This window comes from Nyctereutes procyonoides, unplaced genomic scaffold (genome assembly GCF_905146905.1).
Source record: "Nyctereutes procyonoides isolate TBG_1078 unplaced genomic scaffold, NYPRO_anot_genome, whole genome shotgun sequence".
NCBI lineage: Eukaryota > Metazoa > Chordata > Mammalia > Carnivora > Canidae > Nyctereutes > Nyctereutes procyonoides.
Window position 1 is genome coordinate 10114469 of NW_026575130.1, and position 20159 is coordinate 10134627.

The following is a 20159-nucleotide window of genomic DNA, read 5'->3' on the forward strand; positions in this document are numbered from 1 at the left end:
TCCAAAAGTTAACCTTAAGGCACTAGGCTATTATTTTGGTAATACATCTTTATAGCTGCTGAATAAAATGGTGTCAGTTACTTAGGTTGTGTCACTAACCTGAGTTTTTAAATGATTTTATCTTATTTATTTTTCTAAATAACTTTACATGAACTAATGTTGTTAGCTTTTGAGATAACCTGGAGAGCCACTCCCCTAACCCCTTTCTTCCTGTTGATTTTATATCAGCTCCTTCCTTGGGAAACACTCCCACCTGACAAAACCAGAGGGAAACTCTCTACAAGTTCAGGAAGAAGTTAAGGTTCCTCATCTTACAACACTTCTCATAGCACTGCTGAATCACTACAGAACATCGAACATAGTCCAGGAACGGCTGTTCCATTAGCCCAAAGGGCAGTAACACTCTGTTTTCCTTCAAGAAATAAATTCAGGGGAAGTTAGGCCTCTTAAAAGATCAAGTTGGAAATAATCCCATGGCTTCCTCTCCTTACCTAAGCTTTTTCCATTTCTTTGGTACAGCTCAGCTCAGGAGGATATGCAGGTGGTGGTAGCCTACGTGGGTTACCTCCTCTGCTGGGGTGCAAGGTGCAAGGGCAGCCCATATCTGACTTGTGTCAATGTTGCTGGCCACCAGCCAAGTGCCTGGCTTCTAGGGCACTAGAGTGGCTGTGAATGAACATGTCAGCTCTCACACTCAAAGACACCAGATCTATCTCACCCCTCTCCCAAGAACCTCAGGTGTCTTTTCTTTTCTAAAAGAGTCAATAATGTAGCTGCATAATTAGGATTTCCATATGTGCTACAAAGCCCAAAAGTTTCACCTGACTTGAGATGCTTTACTTAGCATGACTACATTCTTTATTATAATGTATCTTACATAAGAAGGGCAATCTAGCATAAGGTGTAAGAAATAGTAAAGCAAAAACTCGTATGTTGCTTCAGAACATTATAGATGCCTCAGAAGCCCACAAGCAACCTGATTATATCCCTCTCCCTCTGCATAATTCTAATGTAGTTTTTGAACATATAACTTACAAAGTACATAGTAATTGTTTCTTAAGGATGCTATAATTATAATTTCTATTAACTGCAGTTCCCAAAGTGATAAAAGAATAAATGAATTCTTAGAGTTCCCCTCTTTCGGTTTTCCTTCATTCCCTCCCCATTCTGCTCCTACCACTTAGAGAGTTGTCTGGAGGGCAGGAGGCATGGTAACACTCCGCAGAGCTTATGATAACAGACATTGGTGCTCCCCAAATATTAGTATGTTAATATGCACAACCACTCTGTGGGGTGGGCACCACCGTCACCTCCATCTGAGGCATGAGGAAGTGAAATTTAGAATACTAGTGAATGGGCAGAGGCTATGAACCCAGGCAATCTAGCTCTAAAGTTCATGCTCTTAGCCACCATGCTATGCTGTGATTCTCTGAGATCTTGGCCTATTTTTACAATTACGAATGTGCTATTTTTTCCCAAAGAGAAATGTATTTCCTTCCTCATGAATCCTTCTGGGAGGAGAGTTCGTCTTTCCTTCTTCCACCCTTCCTCCCCAGTTACCATGCAGGTAACCATCTGTTTGCCCTGTGAGGTGACCTCCTTTCAAATATTAGTCCCACCTCCTAACACCCAGCTACTCACCCTGGGTCATCTGATGCCTTCAGTGCCTGCATGAATGATTAACCCACTCCCCAGTGACTTATAAGAGGGACATTTCCTGGAAATATTGTGGATGGACATGTCACTGTGGTGAAGTGTTCAGAGCGTCTGAATCATTCCTGTTGCCTAGTAACTTGTGTTTGGCAGGAGGAAGGTGACTCAGACACAGGTACACTCAGACACAGGGCAGATATTTATTTAGCACAAGCTCCTCCAAGCCCTATACTGCTGATTTCATGCTTAACCTCGACACTGTTCTTTCACATGTCACTGTTAGTAGAGGCTCCTTCAGTTCTTTCCAAGTCAGAAAATTCAAAATATAGTATGCTGTGCATAGATAGCATCAGTAAATCCCTTATAGCTGAAATACAGGCTACATTATTTTCCCTGTGGAGTTCTGTAGAAAAACTTTAATAAGACAAAAGTAATTAGAAGATTCTTACATATAAAAGTGAATTGAAATTATAGGCTGTCATGGAAGTTACCTTCCAGCCCTCTGAGAATTAGTTCATGAATTCCGTTAATATAACATATTACTAAACAGCAATGAGTCACTTATTTTCATCTCATGCTTAACAATTTTTTTCAAACAAACAGGGTTGATGCATTTGGCGCAGCACATTCTAGGCCAGAAAACCTTTTTCACTTATAAACATACCTGTCTTTTTACCTAAAAGAATTGATGATCAGATATAAGTAGCTTCAGAATTGAAGGGATTTACTTTCAAATACCAACATGAATAGAGATGTCACAATGGGCTTGAGATCACCTCGCTGATCTCTGTCTTCCAATTCAAGTTAGCATGCATGCCTACATCACTCCAGAAACCAAACTCTCCAACAGTCATTTTGATTCCCCTGATATTTTATGGATCCACCGTTTTTCCTAGTGATATCCATTTTTTAAATATTCAAAGGAAGAAAAGTGGTTTTGAAATAGCCACACACATATACACATACCAATAGTGGGTTTTTTGTTCTTTTCAGCCATGCCTGCTCTAGATACAGGAAGTAAAACCCAAGAATGTACCTAAATGGTACCCATAATCTTGGTGGGGAAGTCCTGAATCCTAAATTTATTTAATGCTTATGGACTGAAGGATACAAATGTAGTTTAGGAAGTTGTCTTTTTCTTCCCTGCATGATATAATATTCACCCTAATAGAGGGGTTCCAGTATGCATGTTTTCTGTAAGATTATTGAGTCTAATATGTGGGGGCACCTGAGTGGCTCAGTCGGGTAAGCATCTGTCTTCAACTCAGGTTGTGATCTCAGGGTCCTAGACTTGAACCCTGCGTTGGCTCTCTGCTTAGCAGGGAGTCTGTTTCTCCCTCTCCCTCTGTGTTCTCTTCTCTCTCAAATAAATAAAACCTTTTTAAAAAGTCTAATACATGATATAAAAAAATTTTACTTTGTTCTTGACAGCTATAAAAGGGGTATGTAAGTGTACTTACCAAAGATTTTTATCTTAAACATATGTTAAAACTTTATTTTCTTCAACATTTTTTTGAAGGGCATATTTTAGGGGAAAAAAAATCTTTCCATGTCTAAAAACTTCTTGAAGTCTGCCAGACAAATTCCATACAGACTTAAGAAAAAGTTGCTCTCGCTATCTAGAATTGGCTAATTGGTTACAATTACTATTGGCAAGCAATATGGGGGTGAATTCCTCTCCAAAGTATTAAGTCTTTAACCATGCCTGAAGTAGGTTCTCCCAATTTGGGGTTCATAGTTGATAAGTGAACCTGCTGAGCACTATAACATATTTGGGCTTGTGCATATAACTGAGGATAGTAGGCTCTGTTCCTAGGATTCCCAAAATAGTTATTCTTGGGAATGAAACTGCCAGCAGAAAGCTCAGGATTTAAGTTCATGAATTTGTTGCTGACCATCTGCTTCATGCAAGTTTCAGTCACAAAAGAAGAACATTCAGGGTGCATGGGTGGTTCAGCAGTTGAGAGCCTGCCTTTTGACTCAGGGAATGATCCTGGGGTCCTAGGATTGAGTTCCCACATAGGGCTCCCCACAGGAGAGCCTATGCCTCTGCCTCTCTGTGTGTCTCAAATAAATAAATAAAATCTTAAAGGAAGAACATTTGTTGTGGTCAGGTGAACCAAGACAGACCTTGTCCCTGTCCCCCCAGAGCTTGGGATTTAGTTTGGGGAAAAAAGTAACTATAACACAGGGAGATAAACGTTTGGAGAGTTAAAAATCAAGATTCTAGAAACACACTGTAAAGGTATACCCCTTAGTTCGGGAAGGTCAGGTGAAACTTTCTAGAAGAAAGGGCCTCTCAAGTCCTATCTGAAAAGTGAAGAGGAGTCAGGCAAGGTAGGAGGTGGGATGGGGTGGGGTTATTTAAGCCAGAGAAATAGTATGTGCATAGGTTTTAAGCAACAAAGGAGAATGTGGTTTGTATGTATGGGAACAGAAGGAAAGTCAGCTTGGCTGAAATGGAGAAAGGTAGGCTCTTAAAGAACCTACCTTTTTATTATATTTGGATTTTGCCCCCAAGATAATGGGATCAGGGAGTGACATGCTCAGTTTTGTATTTTGTAAGGATTCCACTGAAGACTCCGCACACTTAGAAACCAAGGAGATGAGCATTTCTTACACTCAACAGAAAATGATCATGTCATCCCTATACCCAAGGGTAAATGTACAAGGTTCTTTATGTAACCTATGTCGTGTAGCACCACTGAGATGTTACTATGTGACCCAGGAAAGCAGAGTGGTTAAAGCATTCAGCTGGTGAACACAGAGGATTCAAATTCACTCTCTCAAGTTCTACCAATACTTAACTTTGGGCAAGTCCTGAAACCCCCTACATCTCAAAATGGACTGAACAGTAGTTACTTCATAAGGTTGCTATATAAATGAGTGAGACTCTATATATGAACCAGTAAGAACAGCAGCTGCCATAATGTTATTCAATCTTAGTCATTATCATCACAAATATGCCAGTCAACCAACTGCAAGCATTAAGAACCATTGCTTTAGACTACATTTTATATTTTTAAACCATATAAACACTTTTCTTTAGAAGCCATCTGATTTCTTTAGGGAAAGTAGCTTACACAAATCTTTGTGTTTAACATTTAATCCAGTTTTCCATTTGAATACTTAAACGTTTAAAATGGGATGCTAACATAATACATTGATTTAAAAATAAGCTTTATTTCAATAGTGGGGTCTTATGTCCCATTTCGACAAAGATCTGCTGTCCTAAGTGAAGTTCCTAGGACTATTTGCAGGTAAGCTTCAGAATCAGGGCATAGCTGAAATCAGACTGCCTAACTAAACTTCTATGGCCATGAGTCTAAAGAAATTGCAGTAAGTCCACTTATCTAATACTCAGATTATAGGCTCAAAAAGCATTTGGGCCTAAATAGAGACATTGAGAGGACCAAAGAACCTGTTGTGGATTCACGATTAATCATAAAGCCCTCCACTATCCAGCAGCCTTCTTGCCGCCTCTATTTGTTAGATGTAAATGCTAAATCACTGTCCAGAAATCTGAGGAATTATATATTTTACAACAGAACACAGACTACAAGTCAAAATATAATGCCAAAAGGTTACTTAACTGCATTCTAAAAATATGTCACTTACCACTAATACTTGTTGAGTTAGAATATTAAAATCTTTGCAAAGCTAATTGAATCAGGGTCCAAGGCCACTCCCGGTTCAATGATTCACTAGGAGGACTCGTAGGACCCTGCCTATAGTCCTACTCATGGCTATAATTGGTTACAGCAAGAGGATACAAAATCAGCAAAGCAAAAGGCACATGGGATAAATTTGAGAGGCGATCAGGAACAAGCTTCCAAAGGTCTTCTCCCACGGAAATCACATAAGTTGTGCTTCATTTCCCAGCACTGAGTTGTGACAGCACCTGTGAAATACTGTCTACCAGGGAAGCACATTAGTGACTCAGCGTCTAAAGATTCCTTGGGGCTGGTCACACAGAAACCTGCTGTTGGGCATGTACTCAAATTCCATACTCCTGGAATGCAAGCAGGTATTCAACAGAAACTGTCTTGTTTGCACAGTTTAGGCACAGCAAGCCATGCCAACATGTGAATGGTGGGAACTCCCCTCAAATCTAAGTTCCCAGATGCCAGCCAAGACCCAAGGTTGCAAGCAGGCCTTTCTAAGGAGAGCAGTCTCAGGCCTGCTTTGTTAACTCATATGTGTATGCTGTCCTATTTCAATTAGCAATATAAAGCCAAATCATAGAAGAAAGGTCTTACTTTTAGCAGGTCACCTAGGTACATCATGAGCCTGAGAAGCACTCTTATCATATATATATATATATATATATATATATATATATATATATATATATATATATATTATATCAGTATTTAACATGTAGCATTTTTTTAATTTTTTTTTTAATTTTTATTTATTTATGATAGTCACAGAGAGAGAGAGAGGCAGAGACACAGGCAGAGGGAGAAGCAGGCTCCATGCACCGGAAGCCCGACGTGGGATTCGATCCCGGGTCTCCAGGATCACGCCCTGGGCCAAAGGCAGGCGCCAAACCGCTGCGCCACCCAGGGATCCCCAACATGTAGGATTTTAATGTGGGCAGCAACCATGGTCTTTAATCACATAATAGAAGGTTTAAGATGGCCTGTTGTACAATTAAAAAAAAAAAACCTGAATTCTAGTCCTATTTACTTTTCTGAACATTGTCTTTTATAAAATACCACTGAAAATTCTGAACAAATAGTGTTCCTAAATTGAAACTACTCTCAGAACCACTTAGCCTACCAGATTGGTGATAAAATTCAGATCCAGATAACAGCTACCCTCACAAGTTTCCAGCAGAGATGCAAATAAGAAAAACTCCCTCTGGGAGGCAATTTGACAAGATATCTTACCAAAAGTATACATACATGTTATGACCTGCCATTCTGCTCTGCAAATTTATACACATATAATTGTGTATATGCAGAATAACATATATACAAAGTTATTTATTGCGGCATTGTTTAAGAGCAAAGGACTGGCTACAACCCAAATATCCATCAATAGGTCACTATTTAAATTGTGGTACATCCATACAATGGACTACTCTGTAACTGTTGAGGGGAAAAAAAAAAAGAATGAGGAAGCTCTCTTAGCACCGATTTGTTAAACCCTCCTACATACGTTAGGAGAAAAACATACATTGTACAGAAGTATAGTTCACTATATTCTACTTTATGAAAAGAGCAAATATGAATATAAATTGTGTACAGAGAAACTCTGGAAGGATGCATCAGACATTGATAACAGAGGCTGGGAGAGGGTGGTGTGGAGGCAGAATTTGGGCAGTATCTGTGAACCTGAATGACATGCTTGAAAAGTGATGCTTGTTACTTTACTAAGTCTAGGTTATATCAACCTACCCCTTTTTGCATGTGTGTTTCATTTTAATAGGCTTCTGTATTTCTGCAGTGGTTACACTAGAGCGTAAGATTGCTTTATCTTACTTTCCAGATCGGATTTCCACTCTTTCCTTTTCATCCTGTCTGCCTGTCATCTTGAAGGGGGTTTCCCCCGGACACCTGGCAGTGAATAAGGTTCTCTATGCCTCCCTTTCCCCATTCATCTGCTGAGGAAATTTCGGAGCTTCTTAAAAGCTCCATTTCTGAAAGCAGGGATTTTGTTTTGTTCACTGCCTTATTCACAACACTGAACAGAGCGCCTGGCACGAAGAAATTGCTCAGTAAGTATTTGTTGAATAAATGAGTTCTTTTCTTCATCCAGTTTCAATGGAACAGACACTACCAGACAAAGAGGGAGATATCATGGGGGTCAAATATTCAGAAATTGTTGTCATTCCTAGTATTGGCTCTATATAGGCATTTTAATCCTAGCAACATTCCTAGAATTATTTTGAATTTTATAGAAGACAAACAAGTTATAGAATGTTGTGCTGAACAATGACTCTTAAATATTCATAAAAAATTATTTTTAATTAACTTGGGATTACAAGACCCTGGAGTCCATCTTAGGGCTGAAGTCTTTTTAGGCAAACACCACACTTTCATTAGGTGCCCATAAGCTGAATAGAAGAAAAAATATTTTACATTAAAAATGTAACTGCTGGGGTGCCTGGGTGGTGAGGTTGGTTAAGCCTCAGACCCTTGGTTTCGGCTCAGGTCATGATCTCAGAATCATGAGACAGAGTTCCGTATGGAGCTCCACACTCAGCACAGAGTCTGCTTAAGTTTCTCTTTCCCTCTGTTACTCCCCCACCTTCCAAAATAAATGAATAAATCTTAAAAAAAAAAAGTAACATCTCTTTTTATTTAAGAATAAAATTATCCTTCAAATCAAATTCAAACTAGTCTAGGCAATGAAATGAATTGCACAATATCAATCCTAAAAGAGAAAACTTCCTCCTCAGTGGGCACGGAATGGGTTTAACTACCACAACCTTTTAACCTTGGTTTAAATAACTAAAAACCAAATAACTTTGCTAGTAACCATTTCAGTAATGTGGCCAAAGAGGTGCATAGTGGACAGATGTTTCTTTGAAGATTTGTAGTGCCACCAACTTTTCTTAATGCCTGGGTGAGGCAGTTCCCAGGACTGCCTTTTGGCAGTAATGTGAAGAGGTTAGGAGGTTTTGGTATCACTTCTAGTTCTTAGTCATTTAAGGCAACAATCCAATGAGTGAGGAAACATCCACTCACCTGGATCAACATGAAATCTAAGACTCGTCTAAGGAAATACTCAGTTAAAAGATTAATTGAATGTCTTAACTGGAAAGGGAAGATAGCAGAGAAGTTGCAGGACAACTGGTAGGTAACCAGTTAGCTGATGCAAATCATGCTTATGACCTAGCACCAGGAAGCAGTGAACCTACTGTTTGCAGATGGCAGCTTGCCGAACCCCACCTTGGTTCTCGTAGCAGTTGACACCCCGTCTTGAAGCAGATCTTTTCTGTGAAGTCAGATGGGGCAGAGGATGACAGCTCTAAAAAAATGAAAAAAGCAAGAGGTCCAATAAGAAAGATGCTTTGTTGTTATGTTTTGTTGGTTTTCTGGGGATAGAGGTGAAATGAAGAGCTAATACTGTCCTCCTGGAGGAGTCACCAGGAAAACACTGACTCTACCAGGTACCAGCATTTGGAGAGAAGAAAAGCAACTCAGCCATTCATTCCACTGCCATTTACTTAATATGCACCAGACCCCGTTCAGAGGTGGAGCAGATCCCCCTCTCTCATGATGCTCACATTCTATTTTTTTAAATATTTTATTTATTTATTCATGAGAGATACACACAGAGAGACAGAGGCAGAGACACAGGCAAAGGGAGAAGCAGGCTCCATGCAAGTAGCCTGATGTGGGACTTGATCCCGGGTCTCCAGGATCATACCCTGAGCTGCAGGCGGCACTAAACCGCTGCACCACCGGGGCTGCCCCGATGCTCACATTCTAATGCAGAAACAAACAGGCAGATAAATATGAAGACTGTGAGAAATGCCACCCAGAGAGGTCAATCAGAATCAGAGCAAGGCTGGTGTGGCTCATGTAGTGCAAGTGGTCAGGGATGCTGAGGGGATGCTATTTAGGACAATAATAGTAGGGGATATGGGGGGTCGGGGTGGGAAACCAGGGAAGAAGAACATCGCAGGCCAAAGGGGCAGCTGTTTCAAAAGTCCTGAGGCAGGAATGAACCAGGCAGGTTTGAAGAATGGAAAGGCAGGCACTGCTAAAAGCACTCTGATCAGAGGAGCAGAGAAGCTAAGCAGAGGAGAGAGGCTGGGGTGCTGAGAGCTTTGCAGGCCAGGTGGAGGGACTGCCCACACATAGCGCAGAGGACCTCCATGCTGCTAGGAGGTGTACACTCTGTTGGTTCCTAAGACAATGCTGGAGGATTCTCTTTGAAATACATACAGCTGCTGCAATTTTTTAATGGATTTTTTCAGACTTTAACTATTTATAACTTGCTATTAATGATAGTATAATAATATATTCAGCTTATATATTTTTTAAAAAAAGATTTTAATTATTTGAGAGAGAGCAAGTGAGAAAGAGAGAACATGAGCTCGGGGAGGAAGGGGCAGAGGGAGAAGGAGAAGCATACTCCCCATTGAGCAGGGAGCCTGATGTAGGACTTGATCCCAGGACTCTGGAATCATAACCTGAGCCGAAGGCAGATGCTTAACCACCTGAGCCCCCCAGGCGCCCCAGTTTACAGATTTTTTTTTCAATAGCTAACATGGTACCTTTCTAGTCAAACTTAGAATGTGTCCCCTCGTCAAAAAAAAAGAATGGGAAAGGGGGGGATGGTAGAATGCAAATTCATCCTAACTACTCCAAAAGCTCTATGCACACATCCTTGTGTGTCATGTTAAGAAAAGACCCATTAAAAAAAATATCACAGAAGTTCATGATGGATTTTAATTTGAAATATATGTACCCTGCATAACTTCATGTAAATGATATAACTTACAAAATAAAATTGTCCCGCCTGCTCTGCTTAGGGAATCACTGCTAAGGCAGCATAGCTGGGAGGTGGGGGTGGTTTATGAACAAGGGCTCTGAAACCGAACTTCACTCTCAGCACTTGTGTGACTCCAGCCATGATACCCAACTTCTCTGTGCCTCAGTCTCTTCATCTAGATATGAGGATAACAATAGTACTAACTCTGTGGGCTCTTGAAGGGGATTGAAGAGATTAATATGTACAAAGAGTTCAGTAACAGCACCTGGCATATTGTGCACTACTGTTAAAATAACAAAAACAGAGAAAGACAAGGGGTAATAGAATGTCCTAAGGCTTACAATGTGACAAAAACTGGCACTGAGCTGGCTGCATATTTAGCTCACTTACTTTATACAAGGTAAAGCAAAAGAAGAAACAAGATTTTCTAAACTTAGCGAGAGACAGGTATCTCCATATCCCTACATGTTGGGAGAAAGAAGAGTGGGGAACTATGTTTTGTTCCCCAGGGGAAAAAAGCTTTTCTTGACACTTAGCTCTAGAAATACGCTTGCAGCAAGTCTGTGCACAGGAGGCGGGCCATAAGCAATAGCTCAGACCAGGTGGTCCATCTTGCGATGTCATAGGCTGGTTTTTCAGCGTGTCCCTCAATAGATTCCAAAGCATAACTCTCTAGAGTTTCTTTGGTAGGAAGCCAAGGCAATATGATACAAATAAGCAACTATGATTGCCTGGCTCATTTCAGGGATACAACTGCACCAGAAATTTTTCCTGTATTTGCATTTCCTTCAGCCATGCTTCTGATAAGAGCTGAGGAGGAGACAGCTCCAGATTTGTAAGACAAATTCTCCAGCATCAGGAGATGGACCTGAGTAACCTGATGCATTGAAAGCAACTCTCCCTAGAAGCATCTATGTCTAATGGACTTCAGAGTCATTGTCTGGCAAAGAACAGCCATAATCATCTCAGGGGATTAAACAATTTAAAAGAATATTCCTTCTGTCATAGTCATCTCAGGCTCTACCTGGCAGTAAAACATGGAGATTTTCCAAATGACAAAGGCCAGTATGGTTAAGGCACGTTTTATTGTGATGTAAGTTGGAATGTAGAATATAGGGCATCCCGGGTGGCCCAGCGGTTTAGCGCCGCCTGCAGCCCAGGGTGTGATCCTGGGGTCCCTGCATGGAGCCTGCTTCTCCCTCTGCCTGTGTCTCTGCCTCTGCCTCTCTCTCTCTCTCCCTCGAATAAATAAATAAAATATTTAAAAATATATAAATTGGAAAAGAGATGGATTTTTATTTTAAAGACTAGTTATTGGGTAGCCCTGGGGGCGCAGCGGTTTAGCGCCGCCTGCAGCCCAGGGTGTGATCCTGGAGACCCTGGATCGAGTCCCGTGTCGGGCTCCCTGCATGGAGCCTGCTTCTCCCTCTGCCTGTGTCTCTGCCTCTCTCTCTCTCTCTGTGTGTCTCTATGAATAAATAAATAAAATCTTTAAAAAAAAGACTAGTTATTAGCGAACAGACTTTAGAAAAGGATCTTTTGTTGCTTCAGATATTCCTGTCCTATACTTAGAAAACAGGGTGCCACTGAACTTCCCTGGCTATTCCACAAGTCCTATGAATAAGATGACGTCCCAGAGACTTGTCAACTTTTTCATTCCATCAGGCAAAGTATGTTGTTCTTAAGGCTAATTATTTAAGAATTTATCTTCAGTGTTAGTCTTTGAATTGTTAATCAAATATTGCCATATATTTTCATTTTAATACTTGTGAAGTGTTGTTAAAGCCAGACATACTACTGTTTTATACTCTTGGGGGTATAATGAATCTCTTATCACTCCCCACTAAACAGAGTAAGGAAGTATTTCAGTATTCCATTGTGTCCATCTACCACAGTGTATTTAAGCAATCTAAAGGATTAGATCCTGTTAGACACCTAGTTATTTCCAGCTTTTTACTGTTACCGGCAGTGTTAGAGGCTCAGAGCTTTGTTCACGTTCTTAGGGTGTTTGTAAAATATAAGAAATGTATTTTATGATAGTCCTGGAGAGGAGCATGAGGATTTGTTTTTTTTTTAATTTATTTATTCATGAGAGACACAAAGAGAGAGAGAGAGTAAGAGAGAGAGAGAGAGAGAGAGAGAGAGAGGCAGAGGGAGAAGCAGGCTCCATGCAGGCAGCCTAATGTGAGGCTCGATCCCAGGTCTCCAGGATCAGGCCCTGGGCTGAAGGCGGCGTAACCGCTGAGCCATCCGGGCTGTCCCTGGTTTTTGTTTTTATAGCCAATTTAATATGTGAAAGGATGACATCTCACTTTGACTTGGGTTTCTTTGCTTACTAATAAGGTTAAACAGTTTCTCACTTTCAGTATTAAAGTACAAAGGGGTTATTTTCTTTTATTGCAGAAGATCTGAAAGCATTTCATAAAGTTAAGTAATTATATATTTCACTAGTGTGATACCCAGTGTGATCTTCTTATTTCTTATGACTTTTACTCTAAGGATTTTAGGAGTTTGGATTTAATAGTAATACCTTTGTATCATTAAGGAAAGGACTAGATTGCCAGTCATTTCTTTGTGGAAGACCTAACAGAAAAACTATCAAAAGCAGAGGTTGCAAGGCATGGGGTTTTTTAATCTGTTGTTCAACTTTTCTCTCTAGCCTTAAAAAAAAAAAAATTGACTCCTATTTCTGGGATATTTTGAATGCAGTCTGTATTAGGCAGAGGGAGGTACAGAGTGACCTTTCAAGATATTTTAAGTTTAAGAGTCTATAATTAGAAAACACTATTTGAGTTCTCATAACATAATTTTACTCTTAAGGTACCCATCTAAATGGGTGGGTCATTCCTACCCCTCCTTTTCTCTTTCCCTCTCTCATTCATATCTGCCATAGGTACATCCAAGGACTCTGCTTCTGAAAATATTCAAGGCGTCAAATTTGTCGATTTTATGTTATTAAAGTGCTTTCCCTCTTCCCTGCCCTTTATAGGATTACTTCAGTGACTTCCTTATCTGACTTGCAAGGAGCTTACACAGGACTCTTCAGGAACACAGCTGACTACTATCTTACAACGAAGGAGTTAGGCTATGAACAAATAACCATTGGCTGTATGCCCTGGAGATAGTAGAAAACTTGACCAAATCGGTCCCTTCCCTCATGGAGTTTTCAGAAAAGAGACAAGTAAATCTTTACTAACAATCGACTACATAGCTGTACTTACCAAACTGGTACGATGGAGAGAGAGGAAAATGTGGAGTTGGTGGAGGGGGCCCTAATCCATTCTGGAAGACTGAACAATGAAAGCCTTCTCGAAGGAAATGATGCAAATATAATGCAAAATAGTAACAGGTGATAGATTTATATGTGACTTAAACTTTCCTTCTTATCCAGATATAAATGTTTCTAAGATAAACATAAGTAGTTATTATCATTAAAAAGTTAAAGAGAAAAGATGAGGCTAAAATCCCAATACAAATTTCCAAATATTATTTACCATATTTACAATCCAAAAAAACACCATAAGCACAAAGTCTAATAATGATATCAGTATGTACCGAGGATAAAAATAATAAACTCTATTTTTCATTTTGGTCACTGTGTGTGGGGTAAGCAAATAAAAATACTCTGTCCTAGAAACTTAAAAGTTTTCTTTTTAGCAAGATACCATTTGTGGTAATGTACCACCAAACAGCAAAGAGGTCAGCCCCTCTGGTTAAATATGGCATAATTATATAGCTCATAAAATTAAAGCAAACTGTACATATGCACTATGATGACTCTGGCTCAAATAAAATCTTGTCTTTTAAAATAAAAATGAAGCTAGAAGTAAAAATGAGACATGGATAAATATGAACTAAGATGGAAACAAATTTGGGAGGAGGCTGTTATTAGTAAGGGGCTGCCAGAGAGTTCACCTCTGGTCAAGGAGAGACTATATCTGTTGGAGGCAGTGTAGCTCCTCAGGACACACATTAAGTGTTACAACCAAAACCACTGGGATCCTACAGTACCCTGTACATACCCAGTAAGTTAACAGAAGAAGCAGACAAGCTACGCCTAAGGCACTTATCCAGAGCTAAACCATGCAAACCTTCCATCTCTCCCTCAGCCATCTCCTTCAGATTCCCAGCCATGCCAGTCTCTTGGATCTGGGACCATTTCTTCCAGTTTGTCTCTTTCTCTTCTACTCTTTTGTTGTCCTTGCTCTTAAGATTTCTAAGAGGTGGTTAACTCTGGCTTCCTTACTAGTTATCAGCAGTTTGCTTCTCTGGTAAGAAACCTGGTTTTAAAAATGAATAATTTACACTTCCTCCTTCAACTCTTATATAGTTACCTGGTTTACCTTGTGCCCACCCATCTCTTGGTCTCATCCAACAGGCTTCCAACACTCCCTCCTAACAATGCCAGGGCAAATTACATACTGGTATAGTGACATAATCCTTATTTCACAGAGCCAACATCTTTTAAGATCGATCTCTCTTTCTCTCTCCCTCCCTCCCTTTTTTTTTAAAGAGAGAGAGACAGAGAGAATCTCACACAGACTCTGTGTTTAGGGGTCCCTGGACCCTGAGATCACAACCTGAGCTGAAGCCAACAGCCAGACACTTAACCAGCTGAAGCCAACAGACAGACACTTAACTCAGCTTAACTGAGCTACCCAGGTGCCCCAAGGTCTTCTTGTAAGTATTATTTTTTTAAATTTTTATTTATTTATGATAGTCACACAGAATGAGAGAGAGAGGCAGAGACATAGGCAGAGGGAGAAGCAGGCTCCATGCACCGGGAGCCTGATGTGGGATTCGATCCTGGGTCTCCAGGATCGCGCCCTGGGCCAAAGGCAGGCGCCAAACCGCTGCGCCACCCAGGGATCCCTTCTTGTAAGTATTAGATTAAGGATGATGTGTAGGGAACAAAATGAGAGTCGAGGAAGTAAACTCTCAGGAATTAATTGGTGTCCAAATAGAAGAACAATGAAAGAACCAGGAATAACTAGAAAAGAGGAAGAAAAAAGAAGGAAGTGAAATGAGGGGCTCACTGATAGAACTTTTTGTAACTGAGTCTTGAGCAAGATAAAGGAAGATGAAGCAAAGCACCCAGAGATCTGGGATGATGAACACATGTTGCGGGTAGGGGCCACAGCTGAGCATTTAGATGTAAACCAGAAGTCCTGATGGTGGAACCTGAGGCTCTAATGAGCTGCCACAAAATGGGACGGTGATGCTGAGCAAATAAGTAAGTCAGCCACATGCTTTTTCCTTGAGCTTCTAAGTTACGTGTGGTCAGAGGTTATGCCTCAAGCACAAAAAGTTAAAGTTTAAGGAGTAAACACTATGAATGTCATTATTAAAGACCATGCTTCTTCTCTTTTGCTTTCAGGGCACTCTCTATAGGCTTGGACACCTTGGTTGCCACCTTGACCTTCGAATATGCCACCTTCAGGAGAAGGATGAGGTTCAGCACATAGAAAGAACTCCCAATTCACTCCACCCCCATTTCCCTGAAGTATCTAGAGCTTGCTACAGGGAAAAGTCAAGAATAATTCTTAACTTATACTTGCAGAAAGGTTTGCAGATAGTATATAATCCCAGTTCTCCATCACATCTCTAAACAAACAAAATGTGTAAAAGAAATGCATGCATGTGTCCTCTTGCCAGTCAGGGTATACACATTCACTTTTCACGGTACCCTGGTTAAACTGTAATAGTGTATTAGTGGGTGTGCTATTCTTTGTCAGCAGCAAAAAATATGAAAATAAGAAGCAAAGGGGCTTCCTGGGAGAAACATCATGGGCAAAGAATAATTCATTAAATTAGGAGACCTGGCTTTGGGATGCCTGGGTGGCTCAGTGGTTGAGCATCTGCCTTTGGCTCAGGTTGTGATCCCAGGGTCCTGGGATCGAGTCCCACATCATGCTCCCTGTGGGGAACCTGCTTCTCCCTCTGCCTATGTCTCTGCCTCTGTGTGTCTCTCATAAATAAATAAATAAATAAAATCTAAAAAAAAAAAAGGAGACCTGGCTTTAATATGGATTCTCATATTGCTAATTGTGATCTTTAAAAAGTCACTTTAACAGGTCCAGCAGGCAGAAAATCAGTAAGGATATAGTCTAACCCAACAATAAAAATCAATTACCTGGGGGGGGGGGTGCCTGGGTGGCTCAGTCGGTTAAGCGTCCGACTGTTGATTTCAGCTCAGATCATGATCTCAGGGTCATGAAATTGAGCCCTGCATCCTCTTTAAGATCCTTTCTCTCCCTCTGACCCCCTCCTCCTACTCCTGCACACACATGCTCTCTCAAAAGAAAAAAAAAAATCAGTCAACTGCATCCATTGACATAAGTAGAGGATTTCATCTAATAAAAGCAGACTACACATTTTTTTTTCAAGCTCACATGTACATTCATCAAGATAGACCACATTCCAGGCCATAAAACACACCTTAATAAATTTAAGAGACAGAAATCAGTGTCTCCTTTCTCAGGCCACAGAATTCAATTAGAAATCAATAACAAAGAGCTGGAAAATCCCAAAATAGTGGGAGATTAAATAACACTTTTAATTAACACACAGGTCAATGAAGAATAGGAGAAATTTTAAAATATTTTAAACTAAATCAAAATAAAAATCACAACTTATCAAAATTTGTGGGATGCAGCAAAAATCATACTTGAGGGAAATCTATAGTAGCAAATGCATATATTAGAAAAGAAGATATAAATCAATAAGCTAAGCTTATATCTTAAGAAACAAGCAAAAGAAGAGCAAATTAAAAAGAAAATCATAAAAATTACAGCATAAATCAATGCAAATGAAATGAAATTAACAGAGAAAAATCAATTGAACCAAAAGCTGATTCTCTGAAAATTGTAAAGATCACTAAACTTAGGAAGTCTCTAGGCAGATTAAGAAAAAAAGGGACAACACAAATCACTAATATCAGAAATAAAAGATGGGACATCACTGCAGATTTTAAAGGGATAATAATGTAAACCTATTAACAATTCCATGCCCTTAAATGTGATACCTTAGGTGTACTGGGCCAATTACTTAAAAGATACAATCTGAGAAAACTCATACAAGAAACAGATCATCCACATAAGCCTATATCTATTAAAGAAATTGAATCAATATTCCGAAATACAAAGCACCTGGCTCAGATGGCATCATGGGTAAATTCAACCAAACATTTAAGGAAGAAATGATACCAATTCTTTACAATCTCTTTTGAAAGACAGAAGCAAAGGGAGTCCTTCCTAAATCACACTATGAGGCATTACTATAACACCAAAACCAGACAAAAACATTAAAAAAGAAAAGACCACCAATATCTCTCATCATGAACAAAGATGAAAAAAATCCCCAACAGAATATTAGCAAATTTAATCCAACAATATATACAATTATACACTATAGCTACAATTTGTACCAGGCATGCAAAGCTAATTAAACATTCAAAAATCAATAATGTAATCCATCACATCAAGAGGCTAAAGAAAAATCACATGATCATATCAATAGATCCAGAAAAAGTATTTGACAAAATCCAGCACTCATTCATGATAAAAACTCTCAGTTAATTAAGACTACAGGGAAACTTCCTCAACTTGATAAAATATATCTACAAAGGGGCACCTGGGTAGCTCAGTTGGTTAAATGTCCAACTCTTGATTTTGGCTCAGGTCATGACCTCAGCGTTGTTTAACTGAGCCCCATGTTGGGTTTTGTGCTTAGCATGAAGTCTTTGGGATTCCTTTTCCCCTCACTCTCTGCCCGCCCCTCTCCTCGCACTCTGTAAAATAAATGTCTCTTAAAAAAAAAGATCAGTGAGTGCTAGGAGTTAGGGCTGGTGAATGTAAAGGTAAAGTACTGGGAATTTTTAGGGCAGAGTAAGTATTTTATAAGATACTGTAATGGTGGATACATGTCATTGCACATTTTTCAAAACACATAGAATATATAACACAGAGTGAACCTGAATGTAGACTATGGACTTTAGTTAATAATAATGTATCAATATTGGCTCATCAATGATAACAAATGTAGGATACTGAAGCAAGACGTTAATGATAGGGAAAACTGGGAGTGGGGGGAGGGGCAGCATGTGGGAACTCTGTACTTTCTGCTCAATTTTTCTGTAAACCTAAAACTGCTCCAAAAAATTAAACCTATTGACTAAAAGAAAATACTTCTTCAATTTACCTATAAACTCACTCATATTTAAGATAGTGATAAGTTTTCAAAATTAAAAATATTCCAAATATTGGGATTTAAGCTATAAAGCAATATTCCAACGTTAATTTCAAAAGCAGCCCTGATATATCCTTCAAGAACAAAGACAATTTGCTTTATAATTCAAAAGCACTTAGGCCTTCTAAATGTAGAGAGCATTCTAAACACTACTTAATGTTGATGAAGCAACCTCTGTGGTCAGGGCAGCACTCCATTTTGTGGTATAATATGTTTAGATCTATAACTCCATCATGGCCCTCATAGGTTTTCATATTCCACATACATGTTCATTCCAACAAACACGAAGGCCATGCTCTGTATACCAAATGTCAGGGCACATCTCATCACTGCTGAAGTTAAGGGCCTCATTCAGTACAGCCTACGCACGCGGAGGGAGTCGCTTAGCACAGATCCATAACGTGCCATTTGCAAAACTGTATCGGGATGAAACCATACCTAAGAGAAGACTTAATGGGGCTTCCAACATGACACCTAAGACATTCCTTAAGAACATTCTTGTAGGCAAACACATTAATGAAGCCCCTTCACTGAAGAGTTCTCAAGGTGCTTTTGCCTCAAGAACCTTCTACCAAGAACCTTGCCATCAGTTCAAATGCAGCCAACATGAAGCGTATCAGCTGATAAGACAGAAATTTGACTAAAGAAATAGTGGCCAGGTCCAAAAGATATTTTTCTGCCATTTGCAAAATTCCATGTGAGTGGTATACAGTGATTTTAAATTAATACATCTCAGTTTCAATCGAGCCTTCTTAAGGCTCCTATGAATTACATCTTCAGTTCACAGTTGTTCATAGAACCTAATTACCCTGAAAGCCTTTTATAAAGTAGAACCCTCCTGCACAATGATTTTCCTCTTTAGTCCTAACCCAAAGAGTGTAAGACCTTAAAACTGCTTCCTGTGAAAGCAGTCTCAGGATGGAGGCTGACCCCCAGGAGTCTGGGCCTCATAGTTCTGTTTCCAGTGTCCTGTAGTTGGCACACCCTCAGCTTATTCTGTTTCTCACTGACAACTGTGTCCACGGCAATTCACAGCTGACACCATATCACTTCCACTACTTCCGTTTCCAGACATAATATTTAAAAACTGTTAGTAACATGATTTAAAAACAAATATTTAATAATAAAGGTGGCTCATCAGACAGCTGTATTTGTTAAATTCTGACTAGGTTTAAAGAGTCAACCCAAATTCTTCATAGAAGATAACCCAAATCTCATTTAAATGAATAAAAATGTCTTTGAAGACAAAGGATTCAAAAAAGCATTTTGTCAACATCTCCTGTTTTTGGTTTCATGTTGGAAGGAGTCGAAGGATTCTCAGAATTCAAAAATAGGTAGTTAAGTACTTGTATAAAAAAAGTATATATCCAACCCTGATTGTTTCACAAATAGCACTTTAGAAGTGCAGTGCAAGGACATCATTTCAACCAACCCAATTCAGCTTCATTTTCTTCATGATGGCTGAGTAGGGCTAGGGCTCCACTGCTTGTGCAAATGAAGCACAAAGAATATAAGTGAGGTTTAGGTACTGATACTGTGCATTATCTTTATTTTTTGTCTTTTTCACTTTACTCTTTGGAGGGATTTTTATAAATTATGTCCACCTGGCTGTAGTTTCATAACTTTCTAGCTTCTTGCTCACCTACTATGGAGGTGATGAACTTGTCAAGAAGATAAACAAAACAACCAAAAAGAAAGATTAGAAAGGGTTGGGAGAAGTGGGCAGTAGACTTGGGTTACACCACTGAATAGAGATCTTGAAGAAAAATTAAAATCTGTATGTGACTGGGGGGGGGGGGATGAAG

The 20159-nt window shown here is 39.6% G+C and overlaps 1 protein-coding gene across 14 annotated transcripts in view; it reads right to left on the reverse strand.

The window, feature by feature from the left end:
- Positions 1 to 20159, reverse strand: part of SGMS2 (sphingomyelin synthase 2) — an 88869-nt gene that overhangs the window by 45462 nt on the left and 23248 nt on the right. For 7 of the 14 annotated variants that reach the window (XM_055342373.1, XM_055342372.1, XM_055342380.1 and 4 more), the window contains exon 2: positions 8525 to 8634. The exons of 1 other annotated variant lie outside the window; for it this stretch is intronic. The gene's annotated coding sequence lies outside the window, so the exon portion shown is untranslated. Of the gene's footprint in view, positions 1 to 8524; positions 8635 to 13328; positions 13472 to 20159 lie in introns of those variants that run through there. 6 more of the 14 variants (XM_055342382.1, XM_055342379.1, XM_055342381.1 and 3 more) reach the window with 2 other exon arrangements.